We start from the raw sequence: 9660 nt of genomic DNA on the forward strand, positions 1-9660 counted from the left end.
GTTATTAAAACTTCCAAATATTCGTCCTCTGAGTCCACATTCGAGGAGTGACGGCACTGATTTTGTGAAAGAGCTCGCTGATGGAAGCGGTACGCTCGCGGTTCGTGCTCACACCCTTGTAGTGCTTTCTGATCACTGCTAAGGGCGAGCGTTAAAACGGGTGATTAAGCAGAAGCTGATTGTTCTCTCCCTTTTGAAATATGTATAGAGAAGCTATATGCTGTTTCAGCTCTTATAACAGCATTGTCATCAACATCTACTTTATCATTAGAGCAGGACTGCCCTTACGCTGCACTTTACTCATCTTATTCACAAACTGGCAGATATGAGCACAGGCCAAAGAGTTGTTTCAAAGGAATAGTTTGACATTTGGGAAAATATTAATCTCTTTCTTGCTGAAAGTTGAATGTGAAGATCAATATCACTAAATATTATCGCTACATATTAAGCGGAAGCCAGAAGACAGTTAGCTTAGCTTAGCATAAAGATTAGGGAAACAAGCATCCAGTGTAAAAAGGACACATGGGGTTTTTTTGTTTTGTTTTTAGTTTTTGTTGGGGTCTATTGGGGTTTATGGACACATAGATAAATTAGAAGGTAAGTTAGCAATTGAAGTGTGGATAGCAGAAAGGTAGGCCGTGACTTGCGTAATAAATAAATACTGACCAGTGGAATCAGTCCATTTGTCATTTTGACGCCTCCATTTTCTCACCCAAGATGCACGCTAGACAGTGCTGTTACCATCGGCCTTGTGCGTTTGCAGGTCAAAACTGAGTCTTTTGACCTCGTAATTTAATCAATGAAACATCCTTGAATTTCAGTGCAAGTGAGACTTTGCCCTGTCAGGTGCAACAAGCCAGGAGAGTGACGTCAATCACAGTTTGTGAATGCCCACAGAGTCCTGAGAGGAGGTCGAATCAGGTGAAATAAGTGAAAACACCTGTGTGGGTGCATCATGACTATGAAGAAAAAATAAAAAAAAAAGAAGAAAGAAAGAACTTCACCAAAGCTTGGTCACACTGTTTCATGGGATTCAGCCTTTTCTAACATTGTTTTTTTTTACTTTGTTATTACTAGACACTATTTCTCACCTGCCTACCAACTGTTCTCGGTGTGTTTCCAGCTTCAACTCATCTCCTGCTCTGTCACCTGCCTGCACACCTGCTCCCCATTACTCATCAGCCCCAGCACTTATAACCACAGAGTCAAGCAGTCATTCAGGACTCATGTCTTGTTTCTGTGAGCTGCTGACAGAAAATTTCTGTCTTCTGTGATTGTTGAGGAAGCAAATAGTTTGTCTACAAAACTGCATTTAAATCATTTTCTGCTAACTGCAGTGAAAGTTTCGCTGCAGTTGAACTATAATCACTCTGGCAACGGGTCATCTGCAGGCTGTGTACATTTGACCAAGTCAGTAAGAAAACTAGTTTCAACTGAAGAAGACTGTTGCCTCTCTGGGAAAACTGTGAACGTGTTTTATGATTGAACATGGTGTTGCTGCCTGCATCCTCCAAAAAAACTCTCATCAAAATAGAAAAGAAATGGAGAATTTGTTATGCTCTCCAGATGCTGTTCAATGTTGGAGTCCTGGCTTTTATTTCTTATGACTGAGGAAGCATCTGTGAGCAGTGGGGAAAGGCCTTCACTGCAGAGGCTCCGGTGTTAGAGCCGTCTTGGGCCACAGGGACTGGATTGCCTATTTGTTGCATCAGTGGTTTAGCAGTCACAGAGGCGGGTTGGGGGAGTGAATGCAGGGCCCTGAAGGAAGCCACTGTCTCCAAACTTTTTTGGGAACAATTATTGGATTTTTACAGAGTGGCTCTGTGGACATGCCAGTCAGTTGTGGAGACAAACAGATGGCCAGATGGAAATGAAATGCATTTGTGTAAAATAAAAACCCCTAAAAGGCATAAATTAAAATGTATCTCTGAAATTCTAATCCTAACTATTTCAGTCATGGCTGATTTGATGGTAACTTGTTGTTACCATGTGGGGTAATACTACAGCAACCAGAGCTAAAACAGTGACTGCATTTTGGACAACCGATCGCCACCCCTGTGTCAAGCAAGTTAAATGCTTTTAATGTGCAGCAGTGGCAGAGCATTGCTAGTCACTTCATATTGTTTGGACAAAGTTCAAAACAAACAGTGAACAGTACTGTTGATATTAGACAGATAAAGATTGTGTTTGTATGGTGGACTTCACTACTGTTAATGCAAACTACTGAGATCACAGACAGAGAACACTAATGAATGTAAAAAGATTGAATGGCTTAAACAGAAAAATTGCTAGCTATTAACAAAGAGATGAGTCCCTTCCCTTCTGGTGGAATTGTGGATAAATTATACTTATAGGCTAATCATGTTTTAAAGGATTATTTTTGCAAATTTATTATTATAATTACTCTTGCTATTCTTCTTATGTAACTGTTGAAGTATAAGACAAATAAGCCCATTGTGTAACTGACTTTCAATACTTGCCAGAACCTTGTAGACCTGGTCCCACATCATTATGGAATTTAGCATTTCATGTTTTGAGAGAAATGTGTTTAAATGTGATACTTCCTGGTGGGGTTTGTTGTCAGATCTTTATCACAATGCTGCAGTTAATTCCTTTTTCCCCCCCCTTTTTTTGATCTTGTTACTTTGCGTTTGTTGCCCCGGCTGTTGTAAGAGACTCTTTTGAAGCAGCTCACGAACTTCAGATCTTTATTTAAAATTTTGTGCGAATCCAGAAAACTGACAAGCTGCTAACGTCTGAGGTGCTCTGGCTGCAGGTACATGCAACTCACCTCTCTGGCCAGCAGCCAGCTTTCATCCAGGCTGCAGCCACAGAAAATCTAATACAGATGACTTCATCATTTTTGCCTAGTGACCTTTCTGGCATTCTTTCCTACTCCACTCCTCTCTCTCCTCCTCCCCTCTTCCTCCTCCTGCACACAACACACACACAAACACACATGCACGCACACACACACACACAAACTCCTATACAACCTTCCCACAGTCCCTGCAGCTCTTTAAATGCACAACCTGCCAATGTCTATCTCGTTGTATTTCTCTCTCACCTTGCCTCCCCTTCCTCCACACACCTCCTCTCGTCCTACCCACCTCGTTCCCTCTCTCTTCCCCTCCCCCTCCCAAGGGCATTATTCATAGTAAGGTTGAACACAGCCTCAAGGTTAAGTGCCAGCGCGTGTGCTACCGAAAACTCTGCTGAGTCGCGCCCGGTGTCACCGCTGTCACTGCTATCATTTGGCTGCTGCACTGATCACATCTCATCCCAAAACCAATGGGTCCTTGGCTGCTACCGCTGCAGGCGAGTGTACGGCAATCAATAGGTTTCAATATGGTCCTGCTGGCCACTAAGAATGAAACTCAATTTTATTTTGCAAGATTGTGCATTTATTAGATGAACAGATATTGATGCTTGAACTGGCAAGCCGCTCCACTGCGATACACACACACACACACACACACACATACACACACAAGACAGATTTGGTGTAACATTGCGACTATAGATGGATTAGTGTTTTTATAAGGACATTACCTCTGTCCAGGGTCCAGCCAGGTGAAGAGAAGCCTGTTTTCTCTTAGTTTGATTATTCTCAGAGTACTGCTGGCTCATTCTGGCTTCCTTCCATCATCTGACATTTTTGCCTCAATCCTTTTTAGTCTTTTTATTATCTATATGAACCAGATCTCCTTTATTCCAGCCATTTTGGTACAACCTTTGCTAGAAATGCTAAATGAGCTAAAACTGATTGATAAATGGATGGATTAAAAAAATGGATAACAGGCAGCTATAGTACTAAGTAGTGAAAAATCTAAAAGCAGTGGCTAAGTTGTTCACATCGGCCAAGTTAAAAGGAAGGGATAACTGGTTGAAATAGAAAGCTAAATTGATAAGAAACGGTTGAAATTGATGAAGTTAAAACAGATTGTTTTAAGTGATGACGAAATGGCTAAAATAGGCACTGATGAATAAATGTCTAGTTTGTCCAGTTTGTGCCGCTCCCAATTGAGCTGAATATTTACTGTTGTGTGTGTGTGTATATATGTACATGTACGTACTTGCATGTACGTGTGTGTGTGTGTGCGCCCAGTCAGGGGTTAATGCAATTACAGTGGATCAGGTGTTTTTCCCTCTTCACTATTTGATTAGGACCACTTCGCTGGCTAAATAATCAAACCCTACATAAACTAACCCTTCACCGGGTGAGCAATCAGAGCTCATCTAGTGGTGGCCTCTCTCAATCAACTCTATACCTCTTGCCCCCTTTCTTACAGACACACACTTGCAAAATGGATAAATGGAAATGGAAAATGGATAAACCATTCCGTAAACCATTTTTCTTGACTCCCCCACCGAAAACCGCACTCATGCACAACTTTAAATGTTACCAGTGCAGGCTACAACTATCCTCGCCCTCATTTGCTCACCTTTTCTTCTCCCCTCGATTTGTCTCTCTCTCTCTCTCTCTTACAAACACACAAACACACACACACTCTGTCCTCTTCAGCCCTGGGGATGAGGTTGGGTGATTTCAAGGTTTTTGGGAGCAGATCATCTATGTTTACTGCAGCGTACCAGGTTTAAGGCTTTACTTACAGGTCCTGAGGCTGATGTCCACTTCAGGGAGGTAGCTGTGGAGAGATTTAGTGGGATTATTAGAGGGAGAGGAGAAGCTGTCGGAGCATTATAGGAGCCTCTGACAAAGTGCAGCCCTATGTTACTATGTACGCTGAATACTTATGGAGCAAAACATACAAAGAGAAAACAAAATGCTCACAAACACACCTTACACAGATTTAACTTTAGTGTGATTCTGTTAAATTAGGCACAATATGGTCATTCTACAGGGCTTGTGCTCAAAAATACCATGATTTATATTTTATTTGCCCCCGCTGTTTTTGATGTTTAATGGTGGGGGGTGGGGGGGTCGTCACCGAACACTGAACTGACTTACATCTGACAAGTGCCTGCAGTTTGAGGACAACCTAAAATGCGCGACTGTGTAGTTTTACCTGAGCAGAAATGTTGCCAACTGCTTTTTTATTTTTTGATGTGTAAATTTCTAAGCTCGGTGTCCTCGAAAGCTCAGCTGTTATCTAGCAGCCATCTGTCTACGACTGAGATATGCGTGGATCAATTTTATTGAGGTTCATATTCAGCACTGAGGGCAACCTTGAGACCAACATGCCTGGCAATATGGTGCTCTGGTGAAGGCGCCATAGTCAGCTGAGGACACAAAGACTGAGTTATTACTTTCATATGTGGGAGGAAGAAGAGAAGGAGGAGGAGGAAGTGAAGGTGGAAATGAGTTACAGGCTTGAACTCTCCTATCCCTGCTCGTTACCTAGCATGGCCACAGCGTACAATAACTGTAAATCACATGATGAGAAGAAATGATTTTGCTATTTAAAAAGGGCACAGAAGCCACAGTGGTGCATAACAAGATATGGGATCAAAGAGAACCAGGAGACTAATTAGAAAGCATCAATAATGAGTTGCGCGGGTCTCAGGTTCACGGCCACCCGTCCAGAGGTTAATAGATGAAGGGAAACTCGTCCCACTGACATCTCTTTGACACTGATGCTCATTGTCTCTGAATATTCAATGAGTCTCTTTATTCACAAGCTCTCCCTCTTTGACAAAATGGAAACAGATGATCTGAATTACATTTACAAGCTCCATCATCCTACAGCGTGGACAGGAAGGGCTCAGTCAGCGAGCAGCTCCTTCCAATGTTCTGAGTTGTTTTTTCAAGACATCAAACCCGATTCCCCTTGTCAAAAGCTGTTGTCATAGCAACTCATTGACTGGCTGAGAGGAGCGCTCGCTCTCATTGGAAGTGGTTAATGTCTTATGACTGAGCGAATGAGGCAATGTGACAGCGGAGACTTATGATTTGGTTCTATATATTCCGCGACCGACATTTCCTGGCACCTGAAGTAGCACATCAGCTGAGTTTTTATTTTGGGCGGGGGGGGGATTTTTCACACTGCAACACATCCTCCTGGGTTCTTTGGCAGTGAGAGAGAAGAACCTCATCAACCTGATTTTCATAATGTGATTATCCTTGTTGATTTATGCATAAGACACAAGATATGCTTCTCGGTTTGCGTATTTGTCTGAGAAATGCAAATCATTTGGGTGTCAACTGAGTAAACTTTGTTTCAACCTCTTTTTCCTTTTTTTTTCTCTCTGTATACAGCATACACACAGTCAGACACTATGGATTAGAACAGTTTAGAGGGAATATCAGACATAATGAGGGATGAAGATAGATCAGTATGCTGCTATGATGCCATGTGTTTTGTTTTTTTTCTTCTTTCCAGTTAGATCAACACACCATCTTAAAGTGACAGATGGCTAGTGGTGTAGGAAGTACTCATCCTGCAGTAAAGTGCTCATGAACTTGTTAGAAAAACATTCGTATTTTCAGCTTTGTGACAATGCATTTTACAGATTATTTTAGAGGGTTTAAAAGAATTCATTTAGATAAACACTCAGTATTTCAGATTATTCGAAAAATTTGCCTTCAAAATCACCTAATTTCGAGACACATGCTTTTCACTGGACAGGGATTGTATTAGGGATCATAATCTATGAAGAGCCTAAATAAAAGCATTTGCCTCAGAGATGAACGGGATCATCCCCAGCAGGTCCAACTTGCACCATCTGGTGTTTCAAGAAACAAGTCGAAGTAAAAGATACTTAGAAGGGAAGCATTAAAGTAAAGTCTAAGTGCCTCGAATTTGTACGGCACTTGAATAAATGTACTCAGTAACATTCCACTTCTGATACACCAGAGTTCCCCTACTTAGCAATGATGCTGATAGCCACACTCTGACCTGAAAGGTGTGAGGTGAAACTGAACCTTGTCTATTAAAGCTTGTTTCTGACTTTTTGTGGTTCAAATGAAAACCACAAAAGTTTACCGATTGAGTCCAACACAGACCGGATTTCCTACATTACGTAAGTGGCTGCAATTAGGTGGTCAGGATCAGATATCTGACATGCTGGGAACATCCCTGCATTTTATAAACAAAAACACAAAATGGTAAATAATTTCAGAGGCAAAGCGTGTGTGTAAATGTTGCTTTACAGGAGATGAACGTTGCAACCACATCAAATAGACCTGCCGATTATACCTGCATGCCAGCTAGGCTTTTGATTGAAATGATTTAGTATTAGTCTTCATACAGTGCCTCAGTGGGAGCCAGTAAAACTCTGTTCCCAAGGATGAGCAGAAGCTTCAATTTTTGCACAGCGTCTCACAACATCTCATTTTAAAATGTTCAGGGCGACCCTTCAGTTACATTTTGTGCAACACCAACAATACCCAGATGTAAACTTAAGGTCCAGCTCGACCAAAATAAATGCTTTACCTGCTCATTTCTGTTTCCTTTGTTTAATTTAATTCTCCCAGTCTGGTTATATAAAAGCACACTGTACCACACTTAAACGTTATGATGCAATTAGCACAACAAAAATAATCGGCTATGTGTTTGATTAGCACAGTCATTAGACCATCATTATATGATTTATAGCTGTAGTTAGTGTACAACATGCTCAAGTGACACTAATACCACTGCTTATTAGTGTAATACATCTGCTTTAAAGTGTCCTGTGAATTTCCTTTGTATCATTGTCTAATGACTTGTGATAATGACTATTGGCCCTATTTTCTACAGCAGATGTGAGCTGCTGTCTATTAGCATATTTTATTTCCCCTTCCGGCTGCTTTTCAAGCTCAAGATATTGTCAACCACAAAGTATTTTTCACTTGGAATTATGCCTGTGAACAAACTGTACCAAATAAAATCACAAGGCGCATCACTGAGGTTGTTATTTGCTTCAGTTCCTGTTGCTGCAGTTTTTTAATATTATTACTTTCTATATATATTTTTTAATTTGTTTAGGCTGGTGTGTGCAAGCACCTGGGGTGTATTATTTCAGCTGTTTTTTTCCACAGGCAAACAGTATATTCGAGAAATTCTTTTGCTTTGCATCTTTAGGACTGGCACAGTGCTGACTGGGGTGCATATTATTTGCTGAGTGTCCAACATGCTGCTGTGTTTATTAGCTTCCAGTTATCGAAACCTCGAGCCCGAGAAATCAATAGTCACAAAAACATTAGAGCGACTTTTTTAGAGGCAAGTAACATCACATTGTACCTTGTCAAGGTTTGTGTCCACATCCAACTTGGAGGCCAACGTAATCGTAGTTTCCCATCTGCTACTTCCTCTCCTGTGTGTGTGTGTGTGTGTGTGTGTGCGCACATGCAACATTGCTAGTTTCCTCACTAGTTTCTAAAGTTTCTAAAGCAGCTCTAAACTCCCTAGTTTAGAGCTGCAATGCAGTGTGTATTGAAGGTTGTGTGTTCTTGCTTTTGAATACTACTTTTCATCCATCAAAAGTCATGGTCTCACTTTAAAACGTTAAGGCACATATCAGTGAAAGAAGTCACGAGTTTAACCTGAAGTCATTTTTTTTTATGTGTTCTGGTTGGCTGAATAATGAGCTGAAAGATGCTATAATGCTGTGAAGAGCTGAGCAGTACTACAGAGTTGTGTTATTTTCTATGACCGCGAACAACACAATGCCTACCTAAGCAGTTCGCGTACATCATGCAACCTCTTGCTTTTGATTTCAGCACTCGTGCTAACAGGTTAGAGCTGGAACTCTGTTATGGCACAGAGCCTGCGTGAGCCGCATGCAGCCTCATTCTTTCAGTGTGACACACAATCTTCTCAGCAAAGATTACACTGAAAATTGTCTGGATAATGTAAAAAAATATATTGATTATAACAGCTTTAATATTATTGTTGTGCTATTTGTTGTGTATATTTGTCTACTTTTTTAAAACATTTGGCTTTTTAATGAATTTCTGTCTGATAGTTTCCTCCAGTGTTTCCATCATGCACTTCTTCAGCCACAGCTTTGTGATCCCCTCCACCCCCACCCCTTCATATCTGTTATTGTGTGTACTGGAGGGTTTCATTTGTTGTCTTCCCTTTGTCCCTGAGTTGACTGAATGCGTCTTGTGTTGTTTGCTGCATTCACATTGTTGTCATCCTTCTTCTTCTTTTTCCCTTTTTTTTTTAAAGTAAACATTGCTGAGTTTATTATTTACACCTTCTGAGCTGATTCATTTTTCTAACCGTGAATGTCATCAAAATTTGTAATTCTATGCTCTGCTTCAGACACTAATTCATTTTGTGTTTTCCTTGGTTTTCTTCAATAACACTTCAATTCCATGTTACTACACTGCCTGAAAAAATGGCACTGACTTTTAAAAACGCTTCATTTTGCATTTACTTGCCTTTACTTTACCAACTATTTAAAGGTCCTGTGTGTGGGATTAAGGGGCAGTAAAATGCATCTGAAATCACTGACATCTTCTTTTCTGTTGTTTTTCTTTTTTTTTGAGTCTATGTGGAAGAAGGACAGAATAATGAGGAGGAATGCAACTGTGAAATAAATAAGTGGACTCCATCATCCTTCTTGATGTATTGCATGAGGAGAGAAAACCCAGCAAGTAAGTCAGGCTCTGGGCAATGCCGAAGATGTCTGTCTGAAAAGTTATAAAAGCCATGTAGGTTTTATTACTGCCTGTAACACAAGACTAGGAAGACAAAAATCAGGAAT

This window comes from Scatophagus argus, chromosome 22 (assembly GCF_020382885.2).
Source record: "Scatophagus argus isolate fScaArg1 chromosome 22, fScaArg1.pri, whole genome shotgun sequence".
Taxonomy (NCBI): Eukaryota; Metazoa; Chordata; class Actinopteri; family Scatophagidae; genus Scatophagus; species Scatophagus argus.